This window comes from Condylura cristata, unplaced genomic scaffold (assembly GCF_000260355.1).
Source record: "Condylura cristata isolate star-nosed mole 26May11 unplaced genomic scaffold, ConCri1.0 scaffold00016, whole genome shotgun sequence".
Classification (NCBI taxonomy): domain Eukaryota; kingdom Metazoa; phylum Chordata; class Mammalia; order Eulipotyphla; family Talpidae; genus Condylura; species Condylura cristata.
Window position 1 is genome coordinate 43,591,350 of NW_004567117.1, and position 22,559 is coordinate 43,613,908.

Here is a 22,559-nt window from a genome sequence, read left to right on the forward strand (position 1 = left end):
TAGGTAAAGTGCTTAATATAATGCCTGACCGAACGCAGAGACCTAGTAAAGGCCAGCCAGCCATATTACCGAAAGTGTCCATAATGTTAGTACCTGACCTTACTTCTCAAGTCACTCAGTCTGGCAAAATCCAACTGTGCTGTAAGTTCAGATGTTTGCTGCTCCGGTACATATTTCTGAAATATGAAAAGTCCATATGTAATTAGTAAATAGGAGTAAGTGTCAGCCTGAAGTGCAAGTTTTTGGCTTAAGTCATACTTTTCCCCAACATGTTAATGGAATGTTTGGTAAAGAAATCAACAAGTGTCACACTGACACTTGGAACACAATATACGGCACCCCTTGACTCACTTTAAACGAGGGGAGTAATAGATCGTATGGGATTCTGAACACAATTATAAATTACTAGTTTCCTAAGTATTGAAGTCTGCACTCCTCTATACTGATAATTATTTTCTATCTAAATATTCAAACGGGTCTAGGAGCATCGACTGCATGTGATTCAGAGGGTATGTCAGTTGGATTCAAATTTCTGGAGCCCATGTCTACCTGTCCTGGAAATGTGTTTCATTTTCTGTCACTGTAATCCTTGTATAATTTGTAAGTAGTGACTTTAAATCTTGTTATAATCAGAACATATCTCAAGTAATATTTGAAAGTTGTTAAGTTGTTCTTTTTTTTTTTTTAAAGATCTATTTATTTGTACGTATAGAACTGGGGTACAGGCCAGAGGCTCAAGGGCGGTGAGAAGCTTCACCAGAGACAGAGTGGGGAGCAGAACAGGCAGATCGATGAAGCACACTGCTGAGGGGAGCAGCGGGCGGGTCAGGAGAAGTCTGCCGCACCATGTGGTCACCTCCGGGGCAGGCGGGAATCGAACTCATGCGGAAGTGGCTTTAGCTTCTCAGTGCTGTGCTTTAACCTGCTGCGCCACCAGGGAGGGCCCTAAAAGTTGTTCTTTAAGAGTGCATGATTGTCCCTCCTTGGTGGCACATCTGGTAAGGAGGTGGCTCTGCAGGCTGGCCGCAGCTGCTTCAATGCGAGTTCAATCCCTGACCTGTAGGTGACCCACAGGGCACAGCAGACGTCTTCTGACCCACCTGCTGCTCCCCTCAGCAATATACTTTGTCGATCAACCTGTTCTGCTCCCGGCTCTGTCTCTGGTGAAGCCTCTCACCACCCCTGCACCTCTGGCCTGTACCCCTGTTCTGTATGCATAAGCAAATCAATCTTTAAAGAAAATAAAAATAAAATTGTATGATTATCATATTTGAATTAAAATTAGAAATTATTAAGAAGTTGAGTAGGTGAAATTTGAAAGTAAGGTAGTTCTTAATAATTAAAGTAAAAATATCCATTCTTTTTTAAAAGCCCTGATACTTACTCTCAGAGGTGTTATCAAAGATTCTGTGCTTTATTGCACACACATGCAAACACACTCACATTTTGGAAATATTTTAGCAAGTATTATAGCACATAAATAAAGCATAAATAGGCATGTATCTCTCAAAGTTAGTAACAACCACACATAAACACAAACTGTGCTGTATGTGATTAAATATTAAATGTTTGCATGAAAAAGCAACTGTCCGCTCATTTTATTTCACAACACGGCTGACACATGACACTGCAGGTATAACTCTGCTACTGTATGCTGAGTAGATCACACATGTTGGCAACGTTGCAGGTGGCATACAGGGCTCTTTTCTCTCAGGTGACAGAGAAGTCTATTACCTGCCACATTTACATGCGCATATATGCTAATATAGCAACATAAGTACATTTATTATTGTTGCTGTGAGTTATAAATAATGGCTCCAAGTAGTGAGAAAATAGTGATAGCGTGAAAAGAACACATTCGAAAGCAGGCATGCTTCCTTGTACCTCCGCTGGGGATTTATCTTGTATTTCTGTATCCTCTAGGTGTTTAGAAGCTGCCAAGAATTTGAGGCATGTCTATAGTCCTGTAAGCTTACAACTGTCTTTACCCACCAATAGATTATATGTTCTTGAAGATGAGAAACAAACTAGCAAGCTTCACCAGTCTATACAGTGTCTGCCTGTATCTTTTATGCATAATAGTTGCTCAACAAATATTAATTGAATTGCACTTTATTATGATGTTACTGCATCGAACAATGTATACATTATTTCTTAATGTTATGTTTTCTTTGCATTTTATATTGGCAAACACATTAGGCAGACTGAAATCATCTTTAATAAACTAATTTTAATATGCTTCTCCCCCCTGAGAATCTTTTAATAAAGAGATTAAAGTGTTGGATTTCTGTGCTGTGAACTCCAAGGGGCAGTCTGGGCCCTGGTGAGTCATGAGAACAATATTTTATTGCAGTGCACTGAGCACAGGATGCTAATTACACCGGTTAGCACATTTTCATAGCATAAACTGCTCCTGAGGAAGATAAACAAATAGAAGGCAGGTTTGAAAGTGAGATAAAAGTGGGTAAAGTATTTAAGTGGAAACACCTACTAGAAGTTCAGAGTCTTCCTTGAGTACATTACATCCACTTAAGACGAGAGCGGTACCAGCTCCCTTTCTGTCTAGCCCATCACTATAGAATCACATCAATGTCCATTTCTGAAGACACAACGCGTGGGCCCTGGAACCACGGAACGCCAGAGTCCTTTACTTCCATTTACTTACACCATGCTCATAAAAGGAAATTTGTGAATGACAGTGGTGACCATTTTACTTCCATATACTGTATTAATTTATGAGGGACAAGTGTTTCAGTCTGAGAAGTGATCATGAAAATTAGAATTGTCTTAAGTTAATAGAGCTGAACAAATAGAAGTGTCATTCAAAAATCAGGATGCCATCTAAAAATAGCTGTCACTTATAATGTTTCCTTCTTGGGGAGGAAAATGGGATTGATAGTTCTCTTCTTTGCATTTTAAATCAGTTGTGGAAATATATAATAAGCAATTTAGAGAAAATGAGTTTTCTCTGAATGAAGGTTTTTCTCCTACAGTTCATCAACATAGAGCAAACAACAATGATCTTTAAAATTCCCATAGTATCAACCCCCATAGGTCATTTAGAACCTCCCCAGAAGTTAAGACGAATTACTTAATATTAGCTAACTTACCAAGGTTTCTTAACTTGGGGGGAGGAGAGGTGGTAAACTAGAGAAACAGTTTCCATTTTTTAATGTGGTTTCCTTTTATCTTAAACGGTGGGAGAATGTAAGAAAGCAGGGAGGAAGAAAGTCTATTACTGATATTTGTTTTCCAAAATGCAATAAGGGGGATGGAGACAGAAAACAGAATTCTACAGAACATTTTCTACATCTTACCCAGACTGGGGGTGTGGGGGAGGAGAAGATTCCCTGTTGGCCTGGAGAAATGAGAAGAGATAGATGAGGTGAGATTGTAGAGAAATGGTCAGGGCGTCCTGGCTCCTGTTTCTGCTGCTCCTTCATTTCAGCCTGCCCCTGTGTCAGAACAGCGACCATACCCGGCCTGACAGTCCCTCGGGAAGACACTCGGGAACAGAGACCTTTGTGGTGGCTGGGAGCAAGACGCACTGTGCTGTCAGTCCGGATCCAGGGCTGGTAAACACAGTGACAGGTGAGTCAGACTGCAAATCTGGCTGAGAAGGAGCAGAGCGCGCAGGAGAGGCAGCAGTCAGGAGGTCAAGCCCGTGTGCCTTTTCTTTCCTGTCTTTGTGGAACATTTACCAAACATCAGGCCTCCCAAAGCATGCTGGGTACTTACGGAGAAAAAAAATGTTTCTTCCCGCTTTGTTCTGGAAGGGTGCATTCCTTGGAAACTCAAATGCAACCCTAGGAGAAGCTGGAGTAGTTGGGTTACAGGAACTGGCAGTAGGTTCAGCATTTAATTTTAAGAAGTAGAATGGAATGGAAAGAAATGTGCCCCTCCCTGGTGACGCAGTGGGTTAAAGCACAGCTAGGAAGCTGTCCACAGTCACTGCAGCACGAGTTCGATCCCCCGCCCGGGGGTGACCCACAGGGCGCAGCAGACCTCTTTTATCTTGCCTGCTGCTCCCCTCAGCAATGGATTTCAGTACATCTGTCTGTTCTGCTTCCCACTCTGATTTTGGTGAATCCTGTCACCTTCTGCTCCTCTGGCTTGTACCCCAGTTCTTGTAAGCATAAATAAGTAAATCTTAAAAAAAAAAAAAAGTGGAATAGAAGGTATCGCTCACTCATGGGTTCAATGAGAACAGAAAGTGCTGGGTGCAGTGGCCAAAAAGAGGCCCAGATACCACAGTGGAGTTCACAGTCGGCTCAGGGAGTGACAGGCAATCATGACTGCTCTGTGCATTACAAGTCGGAGTGCAGCAGAAGCATTATTGTGAGTGTGTGATTGGTTTTGTATTTCCACCGAGAGAAAATCCCTGAAAATTTCCATTTGACTGCATTTTCATTTGTTTCTTTTGCTGTCAAGACAATAGCACGTTTTTGTAAATGCAGAGATGGTGGTACCTGGACACCTCGAGGGAAGAACCGAACAGCACAGGCCTGGCTCACCTTGAGTCCATCACCGCTCACCAAGCCAGTAAGTGAGTTTCAATAATCCTCGGTCTTTGACTGGGTTCTTTTCTTTGGTTTGGTTTTGTGTATACTAGGGAGCTTACTATTTGAGCTACATCTGTTGGGTCTTCATATAAATAAAATGAAAAAGCACTCATTAAAATGATTTTGACTTAATTGGATTATTCAAACTGGGTGCCATGTCAGAAGTTTCCCTCAGCACCTAAAGAACACTGACAACATGGCTTTAGGTCAACCTTGAAGCCCAACTAACGGAGTAGAAACCGTCAGAACCCAAGGGACTGGTCCTGCGGCTGACTTTGCATGGCAGCATCACTTCATAACATGCAAATAACTCATAGACTGCTTAGTCCACCGCATAGGAGCTAACTTAACGCTTTTTCGGGGGACCACCTTTTGATAGGAAAATGCCCTTCCCAAATCAGCCCCTTAGCTTAAATTCTCCTGGCTCAGTAACACTAGGGTTGAAGACAACCCTACTTGTCAGGTGAGACCTGACTTCTCCCTGCAGGGACCCTCTCTGGCGTCTTCCTGGCACCACAGAGGAAGTGTGTATGTAAGTAAGCATCATCGTGAATCAGCATTTTTTTTTCCTTTCTATTTTTAAGATTTATTTTATTATGCATACAAGAGTGGGGTGTAGGTCAGAGATGTGGAGGAGAGTCAGTGAGAAGACTCACCAGAGACAGAGTGGGGAGCAGAGCAGGCAGACCTTCTGAGACACACTGCTTAGGGGAGCAGCAGGGAGACAGCAGATGCTTGTCGTGCCTGTTGGATCACTCCCTGGCTGGGGATGGAACTCGTGCCTCAGCAGTGATAGCACTGAGCCTTAATCTAGGCTACCAGGGAAGCCCATGTATGAGCATTTTGAAACTACAAAGGGTTCTCTTAGCTAAATTTACATGGAAATACTAACGTAATTATTTGAATCCCCTTAAATAAAATGTTTTTGCTATGAAACTAAAATTTATTAATTTCCAATACATTCACTATGACTCTTAATCATCTGGTATTTTTCTCTGAAGGTTTAAACACTTAAACATCTGTCATTATTAAACAGCTTGAAGATAGCTGTTCTTTTTACATCATCCCAAACAAGGTTACAATATACAGTCTCAAACACTAAAACAAATCAATCTTCTGAAAAAATAATTTTAATGTTAACGTTTTTGATTTTAATTAACTCTTCTCTCAAATTGTAGACCATTACACATCAATTGGTCTTTTTAGTCTTTAAATTTTAACCATTTTGTCCATAGTAATCACTTAGATTGAAAAGTGTCTTCTCTCTTGTACTTAATTTTGAGACTCCTGCACGCTGCACTTGCTACATTTGACTTGGCAGTTGTCACTAACTCTCATCTACTTGTAGAGACTGACATGCCACTCCCAGTGAAATCACTATTTTTTCAATAGAATTTGGAAACACCTTAAATTTAGATCAATTAAATTGTCTAGAATAAAGGTGATATAGGAAGTCTTTTGTTTGCATATTTTACATTCAAATCCGTCTTATTTTGGAGACATCTTTGCTAATAGAAGCCATAGAAATTTGCTTAAAGTCGAATACTTTCTTAACAGATAATCAGCTGTTTTGTAATTCCTTTCTGTGAAAATTTCACTCCTAGAAATAGATACGTCAAAATAAATTAAAAATAAAGATAAATATATATGGACATTTATGACCATTTATGTTTTTTTTGTACCTTAGACAGAATGTCCGTAATAAACAGTGATGACAGATACCTTTCCACACGTCTCTTGGCCCTCTGGATGTCTTTTTTGGGGACATGTGCAAGTCTTCTGCCCAGTTTTCTATAGTGCTGTTTTTCATTGTCCAGTTGCATTAGTTTCTATATTTTAGATATTAACACCTTATCAGATATATGATTTGCAAACATTTTTTTCCAACCGGTAACTTGCCACTTTTGCTTAAGCCTTTTAGTTTGAGGAAGTCTGTTTTGCCTTTCTTGCCTCTGAAAATGAGTCCACAAAGAAAAGCATTAACCAGGGTCAAAATGTGACAATGCCCATGTCACCGAGTGTTTTATGTATGTGGTAACTCTAAATCTGAATCACATAGAGTGTTATACACCAGTGTTACCTAATAAAACATATACATCTGTCCATATAGTACACTTGAATGTAGTACTAATGTGCTCAAAACACAAGAAAATATGGATTTATAAAATACAGTGGATGTGATCAAACCAGAAAGCTGGGGTATTTACATGATGGTTTATACTGAGGCAGTTCATGTTTGCATTAAACATGAAGGTAAGGCTAAAATTATCTCCAAGTGAGGAGAATTCAGGGAGAGCTAGAAATCTATATTCACAATAAAGTAGATAGAACTTCAAGTAAATGTGAGACATTTGCTTTACAGCTTTTTGATAAACCTTCATCTTTTTTCACCCCTGCGCCCTCAATATTGGTCCTTGTGTGTCTCCTGTGAGAATGTCTAGGCTTCCCTAGACTCTGTTAGAAGTGAATTCTGCGGATCTTTTTTCTTTTTCCTTTGTAATATAGCCCCATGTCTCTTTTAATAAAGTGTTACGTGGTTAGTGAGTATGATTTTTCAAACTTTATTTCTCCTATTTTGTTTGCATTCTGCTGCATTGAACATAACTCATTTTAGCCTTTGTTTTAAACTTGATACTGCATTAATAAAAGATGAGTTACTTCTCTAGAGTTAAAAAAAAAGAAGAAGAACAAACATAATCACAAAAGACACCAACAAACCCAAGGTACTAGAGGAATCCAGAACTAATATTGGGGAGAAAAATCTCCCAACACAATATAAAAATGCCTCATTTTTTTAAGGTTGGATTTTGGAAACTTAGATTACTAATAAGTAGTTTATTAAGTTAAAAGATGGCCATATATTAATAGACTGTTGAACGTCAGTAATTACATGATGATAGAAGATTAAAGACCATTTCACCGATTAAATTGCATTTTGCTATGTAACAAAAATAATGCTGCTTTTGTCAACGTTAAAAGGCCACGGTGAGCCACAAAGACTCTCGATCATGACTTCTTTTTTTTTTTTAGATTTATTTATTTATTCATACAGAACTGGGGTACAGGCCAGAGATGTGGAGGGTGAGAGGATTCACCAGAGACAGAGCGGGGAGCAGAACAGGCAGATGGACGAAGTACACTGCTGAGGGGGGCAGCGGGCGGGTCAGGAGAGGTCTGCCGCGCCATGCAGTCACCTCCGGGGCAGGCGGGGATCGAACTCATCGGAAGTGCCTTTAGCTTCTTAATGCTGTGCTTTAACCCGCTGTGCCACCAGGGAGGGCCTTGATCATGACTTCTTAAAGGCATTTATAAACCACTCCCACTATGCCTGAGAAGAGATGGTGAACTGTAATGAAGTGAATTTGCAGTATACTTATCTCTATTTCTTAAAATATGAAATGGAATTTTTCTGGAATTACAGTTTTTTTCCTCTAAAATGGTATGTGCACATATTTTTTAAGATGTTATTGTCAGAATAAGTGACACCCTTCATTTCATTTTTAAAGTTATTGATTCAACCTAACAATTTTTCAAAACTTTCTATCATTAAACTTCAACATAGTTTGAAGTACCTTAAATTTACCTTCAGTACAATTTATATTTGTGTATTTACGTGTGCAAATTCCAGATTTCTAAACAGAAATCAAACATTCTACTTTTCAATTTCCTGTAATTTAACTTTTAGCTTTATTTAAAAATGCTTATAAAAATCAAAAAGAATTACTTACAAAAGGAAACGGAACCTGGACAAAGGCATTTGATGAAATAGGGCTTAGAATGGAACATAGTGGGCCCACCATTAAACAATTATGTCTCTGTTTTTTTTAAGATAACAAATCTAACCCCATATGTTGTTAGATGAATTTGCTTAGTATTTATCTGTAATATTTTAATTAACATTAATTTCAAGATAGCCTATAATAATATTTTTTTCTCTGATCCAAAATAATGATTTAAAAGCTATTTGACATTCTTCATTGCTTTGATAACTTTCATTGCTCTTGTTTATAATATTTTCTAGTTTATAAATGTGAAAATAAGTTATGGAAAATATAGACTGGTAAATGTTTCTCTTATCTGAAAGCAATTTCATTTGTGTCATTTCATCATTTATTTTTTGTTTTATTTATTTATTGCTGTCAAAGACTGAAGATAAGTTATCAATTAATGTCTTGACAGCTATTTTGTTCATGTTAATTTTTTGTTACTATTTTTAAAAGTACCCTCTCTTTATGTTGAAGTTATTTCACATGTTTTATAAACTAATGTAACATCTAGAATATTATGGATTATCCCCTCTTACATTAAGTAAGAAACCGGAAGGACCTTTCCATTTTTCTCTTTAACCGTTAAGTTTATCTGTTAGAACTAGATGCATTTAGTTATTGAGTTATAGAGCACAGATTTTATCACAGTCAAGTATACACACTGCTTCTGTACACTTGTCAATATTTCAAACTGGCATGAAGTTCTGGGCAACTATTTTCCATACCTTAAGGACCAAAATATATGATTCTATGGTTAAATTTAGCCGTTGCCTGGAAGACACTCGGAGTAATATTATATGTTACTAATTATAGTGACCCTCCAAGCAGAAGGCCAGAGTTTGTTTCATAAAGGTAGCAAAGGTCAGTGCGTGAACACAAGCAAAACACAACTTTTATTCAGTGTCATGACAGGCTTTATCAATTGAGGAGTAAATGACATTCTAATTGCTTTTATATCCCAAGTTTCTCTCTTATAATGAAAAGTGGTATTCTATATAAAACACTTTCTTTCCTATAAACTACAAGCTTCATAAGGAAGGGAATATAACTGTTTTGTTTAATCTGTATAGCATGTTGCCTTATGCATAATAGATACCCAAAACTATTTGCATAATTGAACACAAAGACTGAAGTTCAACAAAATCATCTTGAGAAGATTAGCATGAACCAAAGCCATTGACAAACACAAATACAAGTGGATTCTAGGTTCTCTTTGCTGTTTGGTGGTGACAAGAAGCCTGAAGAAGGGCTTCCATTGCAGTGTTGTTAACAGATGGAAGCCCTGTCAGCTAAGCCCAAAAGCTAAGAAGCCTGGGATCAGGTCACTGGGAGGGGTGTTCTGAAACGCAAGATCTTTGGGTTGACTGAAGAACTTGTGGAATAGGAAATGTTGTTACTGCACACATAGAACAGGTAACTCATTGTCCACTGTGCAGATGTAGGACAGGTAACCCAGTATCCACTCTGATGCCTAATGAACATGAGCCAGTTCCCAGGTCCTTACCCCCGGCTTCTGATCAGGACACCAACCAGAAGCAGGCATTGTGTGAAACAGCAATAACAGGTTTCTTTGACACAAGGAGTGAGAAAACAGGATGGGATTGGAGAAGAGGGCATGGAGGGTCCTCACAGGTGGCACAGAGCCTGGTGCCATTTGTCCAGGGGACATCGTGTGATGAGCAGAGTCCAAGTTCCCCCTAGACACCCCTCCTCACCAGTGGGCTGACTGCCAAAGCCCAATCACACACAACTAACAAGACCCCCAGCTATTAGATGCCCAAACACTAGGTGAATTTCTCTACTACACACTTCAACTCCTCCACTTCCTGCCACTCGTGGGTGGAGTCTAGAAAGTTCCATGGCTTCCACCGCCGAGTTGGCTCTTCCTTGCCCCACTGGTCGCTCATCCATCAGCCGCCGTTTTTCCATTCAGAGTGACAGATCGGATTTGCACGTGGAACTGTACTGTTCAGCTTAAATAGTAAAAGTGCCCCTGTGAAATGAACGCATTCATCCCCTTCCACTTTTTGGATGAAGGGTTTGTTCATATTATTATTATTTTTTTTCTGTCCAGGTTCTGATTGTTCCATTGTTAGTGATTAGTTGCTATGACTGAATATTCCTTACGTTTTTGTTTGATTTGTTTATTGATACTGGTTTTTTTTTTTTACATCATTTTGCACATTTTTTTTTCGTTGTTCATATTATTTTGCAACACTGACTGTCCCTCCTTGTCGAATAAGTTCCTGTTGCTTTTGTATCATATCCAGGTTTTGTGCAGTGTCAAACTATAAGGAAAAGACCTCCAGTGGACTTAGAATTACTTCATTATAAATCACAAAGTTTCTCATGAGTTTCATGAGCTCAAGCATGATACAACTACACATATGTAATTACACCAATCCAGAAATTTTCTACGTCTGAAGACATAGCAACAACACAAATAAGATCATAATATGATTGAACTCCATTTTTCAAGACAGTCTTAGAACTCACATTATCAGAATATTTTAGAAAAATAAAAAATACCATAATTTAGGCTTGGGTGATAGAAGGTTATCCCTCCATGAACTTGGAGTAAGTAAATAATATAATATTGAGGCTGAAAACAAATTAAAAGAGAATATAATTTCTTATGTTAAAGTTAAGCTGCCAGATTTAGCAAAAAAAATTGTTTTCTCAGGAAAAGTGCTACGGCTGCTTTAAAAGTCACCCATAATCAAGATCTTGACTTTTTTGTCACATCAAAGTAAAGTTCCCCATTAAGAGCTCTCCATGCGAATGGAGAAAAGGGCAGTTTTTGAAGTGGCACATCAGTAAGATGATAAACCCTGGGTGAGCTCCTACTTAGTGACTAAAAGCATCAAAGGAAAGCTAGCCAGTATCATTGGTAACAGAAGCAATAAAATATTTGCCAAATTTTATTCACAGGGAAGAACAGAAAGCAGAATATATAAATTGGCTCTGAAGTTCCAAAGTAAAGAGATAAAAGATCAAAGAGGAAGGTCAACCAAGATGTGCAAGGAATCTTGCTATAATGATTCAAACTTTATATTGAAAAAACACCATTTAAATAGAATTAATAGATATATTTTATGTTTTGGAGAAAGAATTGCTATAGTGTGTTAGCAATTATCTTCAGTTTAAGTGACTTTAAATGAGAACTGCTGTTTTAAAATGTTTTCATTTTATTCTTTTTACAAAGAGATGAAATGTGTTTTATGTTAAACAACAAAAGAATAAAATCTTATTGCATGGTGTGTTCTTAACATCTGACATTTAGAGACATGAATGATTGATACCTTGACTTTGCTTTGCAGGAAGATTAATCTTTATGCAGATTCAAGAGTAGGAAGAAAGAGACATTCATATTTCTCGCTTTTATATCAGGACTGCTGTAAATTAAATGTGTCAGAAAGTAATTTGTCAATTTATATGCATGGAAATAACTCTATTTTTGTTTAAATGTGTTAGCATTAAAGTTGCCCATATAAGGTAACCACTACATATTTGAAATATCATAAATTTATAATTTATGAATATGAAGTCATCTTCCATCCTTTTATTGGTGATTTGCTGCGTAATTTAGAATGTTACTTAAGAACTACTGGACATTAGTTTCAAAAATGAGTCCTGGATAATGGAAATACTATGCTTGCATCGATAAATTTTACATACGAAATTACCATATGTTCACAGTGAATATGCATCCTAAACTAAACTTACCATATAAAGAAGTTTTTAAAGTTGTTTTTGTGTTTAGAACCATGTGATTGTTAAGGATAATGTTGTTTAATATTTTGTCAAAATTTTAGCATATCTACTTAACATCCATCATAACATCCACCTGTGTTTCTATCTGTCATCAAATTCATCCTTCTATGAATTTAAACATCAAGGTGAATAGCATCATTGAATTCTAATGAACATAGGATTAGCAAGATTAGTGTATATTCTAGTGACATATTGAACAGATATGTTGAAAGGATTGTCATGAATGGAAAGGAACATGGTTGAAGGAAGGAAAAGAGATTGGTAATTAAGAATGAACTTTTTGACATTAGGGCCTGAGTAGATTCTGGCCTTTTGGGAGGGGTTCCATTCTAGGTCATGGATGGCCTAGCCTAGCCTAGCAAAAGCAAAAGAAATGTTTCTGGGAAGTAACAGATCTTAAAATGGTGTGTAAGACAAAGAAGAAGCAGGGAAAGTAGAATGAAAGCAATGCAACATCATACTAGCTCAGGAAATATTTCAGTAAAGAGGGTGATCAAGATCAGCAACAAATAGTTAGAACAGCATGAAGATGGAGAATGACCTGATCAGTATGGTGACACTTGTGGCCTAGAATGGAAAAAGAAATGGACATCATGGGGGTGTTGGAGTTTGTTCATGGATGATTTTTAGAATGTTGTTCTAAATGATGATGATTTAATTGTTTTTGCATTTTTGGATTTGTATTTATGGAAAATATGTGTGTAGAAGACTATTGCTTTTGTGATATACTACTACTCAAAGAGATGGCACTTTGTTCTGATTCTTAGCAACAAAATTCTACATGTACTTGCTATTCTCCACCTTGAGATATTGGAAATGTCAACCCATGGCCCTCTATTCAGACGTAAAGTTATAAAATTGAAATCTGGTAAGGTTTGTTTTATTTAAATGTTCAATGATAAACAAATAGAGAGTATTAAGGAAGATAATGTTTCTGTAATCACAAGAATTCAAAAAATTGCCCCAAACAAGTTCTTGAAGGGTACAGACAAGGAATACCTCTGTTCACTGTGGCCGAATAGCGCATTCACCATTTATGTGCCTTCTATATTAGTTAAAAATTCTAACATCTAATATACTATCAAATCTCCAGCTATACCCACTTCTAACGAGAGAATGTTTTATTCACGTTGTCCTATGGACTAAACTAATCCACTTTGAGTATGATAAAGTGTTGATTCATAAAACTTATTTTCTATGATTTCTTGCTTGTTTTCAGTACAGAAGTAAAGAGCCATAAAACAACCATGGTTGTATGAAGAAAATTATTACATATTCTCAACTAGAAGCATATTATTGCTAATGTCAACTTCTTTACAAAAATGCATTTATCATAATAAATAACATACAGGCATAGGCTATGATAAGTCACTACACTAAATACATACTCTTACTGATTGACTAGGTAGGACTATAATGTAGTGAAAATCAGAAAAGAAATATTTACTCCACAGTCTTGCCACAATTCTTATCTGGCTAGAAAAAGTGACTCAACTTGAAGAATAAACAGATACTCTTGGTTGAAGGGAGGAATGTAGATCAGATTGAAGTCAAGAGAAAAACAATTGCAAAAACAACCCAAAAACCTGGGATTTGAAGCCTGATATGCATACTAGAGATACTAATAAGTTAATTTTCTGCTTTTGTAGTTTCATAAATCAGTTATAATTATGAGCAATAGTCAATTCTCAAGGAGATAGATGTCTCAAATGCAACTGTAAAATATGTGAAATGCCACTTTTCCTTTAGATTTCATTATCTACAGTTCTATTGTTTTATTTCTACTACCAGTATTCCATACAAAATTAAAAGAAATACACTTAGGTATTAACTTTTCCAGACCATTGTACCCAAGTTTAAATTTGGAATGTGTAAGATGTAAGGTTTTAAACAACTAAATGAAAAGGTATGCACTATAACCATTTGCAGTAGAGATTGTCTGCTCACGTGAGCCCACATGCTTAGCACAGGGGAAGGAGGGCGATGTGTTTTCTAATAAGACAAAGAGATTCTTTCACAGAAAAGAGACAAATAGATTTTGTTATTTTTTGCAGTGTGGGGGGGTGGTTGGCAAAGCCTATGGATGCCACCATTTGCATCTTCTCCACTCTTAAATTCCAGCTACATTTTACAAACATAGGGCGAAATCAAAACCACAGATTCATGGTTTGAATCTGGGCATGTAGAATTTGGAATATTCCACAGAGATTAATTTGCAAAGATTTGAAATCTGCTCTTCCCCACACTGACCTCTACTATCTACGCCAAAGGATCTGTTCGCACAGTAAGACAGCAGCTCAATATGAAGCTGTGGTTGCTGCCGGGATTTTTCTTACTAAATAAAATGTTACTTGTTAAACTAACTTTTTTTCCTGAGACATAAGGTGAGCTGAGGGATAATTGAAAAGAATTAAGCCTGACAGCAAGGCAGCAGAGAGTCAAGAGGATCAGGAAACTATATATACATATATATAGTATAGATTGTTTTCCAACCTTGAATCTGGCTTACCTCAGTTATGCAAGAGAACTGCAGGCATAACCTGGAGGCTGTGGCCATCTATTAATTTATAGCCATCCGTGCCTTTTACCATACTATACAGAGACCCTAGAGGACTTAGAAACACAGCCGGCAACTCCCTAGGCTCAGTGTTCTACAAGAACGTGATGCATCCTCCTCATACAATCACATCCTCATTCTCTCTCAGGTGCCTGCTATCACTGCTAACAGCGCTGTCCCTGTAAGGTCCATCTGAAAGCATAATCAGTGGGTGCAGTTACAAAAGGGAAGGGGAGTGTTTTAGGTTTCTGTTTGCATGGTCTTGTTTCAGGTTGTCTGCGCATGCGTCCGGACACAGACCATCACACTCACTAGAACACAGAGAAATCGAGCAGGGAACGTGACAGGTCCACCTCCATTCCGGACGAGAGGTTGTGTACCGGCTTGGATTCTAGTTCTCATCTGCCCACAGTTACTGATATTTTCTCATTAAATTTCTTAGAGCTGTAGTTTCCTCATTTATTAAATGAAAAAATGAGAAGAGATACTCCTCCAGTCAAGCCGGCCAAATCACTATAGAATCTGTCCAAAAAAGATTGAAATACTTTGTGTATAATGTTAAAATATTGCTCAATATTTGGAAGTAGACAGATTGCTGAATTTCCCCAAAGTGCAATGATGGGTTAATTTTCTGTTTCACTTTCCTGGACAATCTCCAATTGTGTAGTGAAAGAGATGAGTTAACACCTATTTTTGACCTATTTGGGGATGTGAATAATCTTTGGTGAAACACAGAACTCCAGTTTATGTTCCTACTAAATATTAGTGCATTTTCTGTTAAGTCCAATATCAGACAATCTTTCCCCCAATATTTATTAGTAAGATTGACTCTGTATCCCTTTGACCTAATGCTCCTGGGATTAACTGTGACATCTAAGCCGTTTCCCCATTGATAAATCTACCAAATTAAATACTTGACATTTGTTCACTTTATATTTGACTTACAGTCATAAATATACATTGACAATTAGAAAATTCACTAGACTTGCAAATGTCCTGGTTTGAGCTATCACATTACATGTTTATTAGGGAAAATGCCATTTGTCCGAACTCAGTTTATGTATCATGAATGTATTTATAATAACTACAAAAAGTTTTAAAAATTAAGTGATTTAACACAATCTGGATAGCTTATTAAGTATAGCACGTTGCAAGCTGTTCAAAATGCAAACAAAATTAGGAAGCATTTGTGAATGTCAAAGATGGAGTACCAATTTTTTAAAATGAACCAATGAACAAAGCATCACTAGTAGAGGGCAATGTTTTTGTTACGTAAGTAGTGAGGAAACGTGAGCAATGCCATCTGTCATGGTCTGGCTGGCCCAGAATTATGGATTAGCATTATCCAGGTGGCTTATAAACAACAGAAAGTTAACTTTCACAGTTCCGAAGACTGTGAAGTCCAAGGCCAAACGTCTGGGACATTAGAGGGTGGTGAAAGCTAAGCTCTTCCTGATGTGTTCTCAGATAGTGGAGAGAACAAGGGAGTCCTCTGTGTCATCAAGAACATGGGTCTCATGCATGAAGGCTACACCTTTGTGACGCAATCGCCTCTGGGAGCCTCACCCCCAGACACGATCACAGTGGGGGTAGATTCCAATACATGGATTTTGCAGTGTGACTCACACATCCGACCTATGGTAACAACGTTAAAAACGCCATGGTATAGTCTCAATACTGTGATATTTCTCCCAATGTCTCCGTCTATATTAGAAGAAGTTTGAAAGAAGCCTATGAGACAATTTTGGAAGTAATTGATCACAGCTGGGAGATTGCTAGAATCCGTGCTCTGCCTCAAATAGTAGCCCTACAAGCGCCTGTTTGCTTAAAAGATGGGTTTACTCTGTTGTTTAACACCCACTTTTGATGATAGATAAGTGCAGACTTAATTACATATAATCAAATTTATTTTCTACATCATTTAAAGTACACATTGACAGCTGTCAAAAGTGAAAACAAGGACTGAAGCTCCTATTCTTTTATAAATGAATTATTCTGCTCTGTCGAATGCTAAAATATTCAAAGTTGATATTTAAGTGTCTTTTTAAAGTTACTCTAGCTTTTGTGAGGTGATTCCTGTAAAATTGATGAACTTAAATGGAATTAATCATGGATTAAAAAATCATGCGAAGAAAATGAGTGTATAATCTTTCATTTATGTCTATACTCATCTTCAATCATATTCAAATTAAATTAGAAAAGAGTCACATGTACAAATTGCTAGCAAGTACTGGTTACCAATGATTTTTTTTCGATGTTTTCTGTACTAACTACTTTTACCAGGTTCTGCTAAGTTTCAGGCCAAATCCCTATTCATTTTAAGATTTCTGCACCAATTGGTGTGTAGTGTAGTGTTAGCATGAAATATCCCCCTTTGGAATAATCCAAATGTTCACTAAAACTGAAGACTGATATGCTGTACCACAGACAAACTGAGATCTAATCTCCCGCAATGTAATAGAAGGGGGCATTGAAAGCAATTTAGGTATAGCTGAGATCAAATTTGAAATTTCCTGGAGTAATAACAGAGAAAACAGAGTAAACCTGAAATTTCAACCAAAAAAAAAAAAAATGAGAAAGCTATGAGACTTTCACTGAACAATGTTACTTTTGAAAAGTGAATTTGTAGATGAGTTCCACGTTAATAAGTACAGTCATATGAAATAAAACTTGAAATGAATCAGAAAATACTAATGCATGCACATTAAGGATTACTCTAATCATGTGTAGTCTTCCATGATGAGAATATTATGTTGTACTTGCAATGCTGAAAAAAACACAACATAATAAAATCCCAAGAGTTGGGTTTCTAATAAACTGAAAAGCTGCCTGGATGAAAGTCTAATTACCTTTAATCATGTGAAAAGAGTAGCAACAGACCATGGGACTTCAGTGTTGGCCATATTCCTGATATTTAAAATAAAATAGAACACTTCATTTATATCTAAGTCAGTGCAGAGGCAGTGATACAAATATATGTACTAAGTGTACAGCACAAAGTGAACCAGCTGAGTGACAGGGTGTAAAATGCCAGGAATATCACTGAGAGGCATACTCTAATAATGCCTGGAGATGAAACGTGTGTGTGTGTGTGTGTGTGTTTGGGTGCAATATGACATATACTGAGACTAAAGTAATGGAAATGTCATAAATGATATAACGTGAACCTAAAATGTGAAATCTAATATGAAGTGATCAAAACAAAAAATCAGCTGAAAGACAGCATTTAATCTGAAATTATTTGTTTAAGTTATAAAGGAACAAAAATGAATTTTTTTAATGGAACACTGGAGAATAATGCCCATTATGTGAAAAAATAGCTGGTTAAAATAGACATTAAGTGAAAAATATAATTATAATTTCCTGATTTTTGGCACTTCACATTCATTAACATAGGGAAATAAACCCAATAATTAGGTGAAGCCGAATATAACTTCTAGCAACGTAGGTGATGGTTCTTCTGCAAGACACACAAGAGATGATAAAAAGCATCTTTTAAATGAACAGAGGTTACAATAAAACCATGAGAAATGACTGAAGTCCAAAAACAATGAGACTTAAAAACCACATTATAGAGAATATTTTCCCTCTCTAGCTGCTTCTGGGGAATTTATGATCTCCATAACTTACAAGGTGAGGTTTTAATGTTTGCATTAAGACAGGTGATAAGACTTCAGGTGCCCACAGTACAGTAAAATCAATGTCCCCAAGACAGAAACCTTCACAGGCTCCATTACTAGTGGGAGGGTAGACTAAGTGTAATCAGCAAAAAGGAAATTACTCTGATAAAGTCTTTACTTTAATGTGAAAAATAAAATGTATTCTACTCTCAAGCATATTAGGTTTATAAAGACACACACACACCCAAAGTCCTAGACCAGTAAGTGAAACTTGAAGTTAAGAGACAGAGACAGATAGATAGGCAGATAGAAAAAGAGAGAAATGATAGATTGATCTTTCCATAGAAAGATGTTGGATGCAGTGAGAGTGGGTGACAGAGAGAGAGATGCAGGTAGGTAGATTACTAGATATAACAAATGACAGCTAAATATTGTGTCTGGGCCCTCCCTGGTGGCACAACTGGTTAAAGCACAGCACTGCGAAGCTAGCCACAACTACTTCAGCATGAGTTTGGTCCCTGGCCAGGGAGTGACCCACATGGCGCAGCAGACCTCTCCTGTCTTCCCTCTGCTCCCCTCAGCAGTGTGCATCATCCAGCTGCCTGTTCTGCTCCTCACTCTGTCTCTGGTGAATCCTCTCACCCCCTATACCTCTGGCCTGTACCCCCATCCTGATGCATAAACAAATGAAATTGTAAATATTGTTGCTAAGACACATCCTTAAAACATGCCTCAGTTTATTTCCACAACTCAATCATTTTGCAATAAAAATCAGCATTCATAAAACCCAAATCAGATTCTTTTAAAAATTGTAATTTAAAGACACTGTGAGGTTTAGCTTTAGAAAAGAGAATGGGGGGAAAAGGCACTAAAGCCATTATTAGGAATGAAAATGGTGCAGGCACAATTAGGGTGGAGATGAAAATAACAATACCGCTATGACCACGTGTATGGCCAAGTGTGCGCATCCTACAGTGTCACCAACGGTTTCACAGAAAAGCTGAATTCACTTTAGATGACTCAAGAAGAAATTAATTGAATGATCAATTTGAAATCTAGTAGATTAAAACAGGCATAACACCAAGCCTGTGTAATTATACAGGACAACCCTACTAAACATCCAAGGAAAATATAAATCCAAGTTATTATATATTCTACACCTGAATATAAAGAGTGAATGTTTCCCAACTTACTCTATATACCCAGTACAATACTACTAAGAAAAATCATACAACAGACTTTAATGGAAGAAAATCCTGGCTAATAGTATTCAATGATTGAGATAATAATTACAAAATTCATAAACTGAGCCTTGTGATTTGTATATTTTTTAAATCAATAAAGATGCAATCTGGAGAAATTACATAAACTTAGAAAGGGTTCATTATTAGAAAATCTATTAACATTATTCAGCACAATAATAGGATTAAAGAGGAAATTCCTATGGCCATAGTAGTAAATGGGGGAAATGGATTACTATTCCTCTCCAACTTGTAACAAAAAGAAATTGAAACAAATTAAGCTAAATAATCATGTAAGGAAATGATTTAATGGCAGAGAAACTCTACCACATCAGTTTGCATTACACTGCCGTGCGCTGCACCCTGTGATGCGCTAACCTTAAGCCCGCACTCAGTCCTGAGAAGCCAACATCACAGTTTCTGTGCAGTGTGCACGAGAAACACGGAGAGGGGACGACAGCAACCGTGGAAAAAGCTGGACCTGAGAGCGTGAAGGGCAGCCTGGATGTTCACTAACGTTTAGTTAGAAAATTAAATAAGGCTTACTAAACATATAAGGTGGATCACGCAGCTCTAGGGAATGTTAATGAAGTACAACTCCACCTGTCAATGCTTAGGAATCTTTGACATTGAGATAAAAATGTAAAAGCAAATTGGAGCATGCATTAAGACGCTAATGGCACGCGAAGGAATATAAGCAGTTTAGAGATAGTAGGGCTTGAAGACTAGACTGAATTCAGAGTAACGTCCACTTTTTAAGGGTTACAGAAAAGATGTGATTGTAGAGAAATGTAAAGGACTTGCTCTATTTATAATTTTTGCTCTCCGAAGCTGGGACTTTGAGTCATGGTTACTTATTATGTGATGCATCAGACCTTTTATGCCTGACATATTTCATAGTCAAAGGAATTCGTTAAACATTCTACCCACAACTTAAAATTCCTGTGTAGCTTCATGCATATTTAAGTGATCTTTTTTTTCCAAAATAGGTTGGAAAGTGCCTTATAACTCTCATATGTCCATTTAGAAATAAGCCTAGATCTTTGTAATCATCACAGAAAAAAAAAAAAACTGCACACATATATGAGCCCTATAGACAGGCTGTCCCCTTCCCCACACTAAAATTCCTGTGTGAAGTCTCAGCATTTGTCATGTAGAAGGAAATTGGTAATGTCAATTTGGGCAGCATTCAATACGTATCATCAGCTCTTTAGTTATAGTCCAATGGCCTGTTCTCCCACTCCCCCCTTAACAAAGGAGTGGCTGTATAATGCCAACAAATTCATACCTGGCATACACTCATCCTTTGCTGGGAAAGAGCAAAAAAATATAAATTTGTTATAAAAGAATTTTGACTTCAAGTTTGCTAAAAATTAGTGGTTTTCCATGCATTGAAACTCCCTGAGTGTTCTCCTGAGAAGCCCAGTTGGATGCTTTTGAAGATTTGATAAATTACTGAGAAAAGTCCAATGACTCCACTTGTTCCCTAATTGGAACAAACATACAATAAACATACAACAGTAACTTTTGTCCTGATAAAGTCAATACAGAAAAATAAAAGTAGGGTTAAAGAAGAGTTAAAAGGGAGTTAGGTGAAATGGATTTCTTTCTTTGTTTTTATGTTTTAATTTACTTTTATGTCCATTTAACTTTATTTGTTAACTTTTTATTAATGATGAATCATTATATAGTATATATCCTTGTCCACGCTGCATGGGAAGGATCATGGCATGTTATTTTAATTGTGACAAGAATAATATGAGGTGTGTGATATCTGTGGCCAAAGACTCCCAAAAAGGATGGGGGATGACTTTTTGCCAAGTTCTGAGAACTGGACAACATGGCAAGTTTCAGAGGACAAAGGATCCCATTATAGAGAAAATCAGAAAGGTAATTAACATGAGCCAAACTGTCCAGCACAGGAAGCTCTTGAGGGTTTGGTGACTGTTGTCAGTGGATGTTGTCAAGAACCTGCCTGGGTTTTAACGGATTTTAAAAGATGGGGAGCATTGTGGATGGGGGAGCGCAGAAGTCTGGTCAGCTGATGGGGGCCATTGAAGTGGTGCATTTCAGAGGCCATAAAGCAGCTGCGTGTAGGCAGGGCGGTTGCCAATATAACAGAAGGTGGTGCAGAGTAAAAAGTCTCTGCGTAGGGAGAAAGACGCTCAGGTTAGAGTTCAGGTGTTTCTCTTAAATTAAAAGGAGCAAAACTGTTGAGAATCTTGGCTAACTACCTGGATAGTAGTCTCAGTTAAAAGACAGGTGTAGCAGATTGTCTGGAATGAAATGGAGATTACAGTCTGGAACAGCTGCAATTAGAAGCATTAGCTTAACTTCAGAATGAGGCTATGAACTTCACTTATCTTTGAACTTCAGGCAAATTCCTAATATTCATCAGCTACGAATAATGTCCAGCAACATTAACTCTTGTTTCTGATACAAACGGACAAGGACAGAGGAAGGTTGCTGAACAGTGGAAGAGAGTGTGGATATTATGAGGCCAGAAATAATACTCCCAGCCACCTGTGGCCAAGTATGACATGAATCCCTCAGGGAGAGGGGACTGGAGATATCACATGGGTCATGCTAGGTGGCCTTTATAGTGCGCTGTTTTCCATCCATGCATGAATTAACCCTCCAGGCATTTTTACTTCATGAAAGTTTATTTATTCTCAAATCGTGGTTATCATTCTACAGCTTAGAATTAAATAGTTAACAACAAAGGTTTAGGAAGCGTTAATTTTTCCTGAATTCAACTGGCCCAAATCTCTATTGGTCGGAAAGAAATTGATCACAAAGAAACCTGTCTCATAAATCTTCAAATCTACAAGTGTCGAACATATCACACTTGTCGCAAAAATAAGTGATCAAGCCAAATGGACCAGCGTCCACTGCTTTCCTTACAACATGTGAGTGTACCATCTCTCCACCTCAGTTCCCCTCTGTGTGAATGCACAGGTAAGGTGCAAACAGTTCTTACAAAAGAATGACAACTCTCTAAAGGCCCTCCCAGCCATAGTCTTGCCAGGTCGTGACAG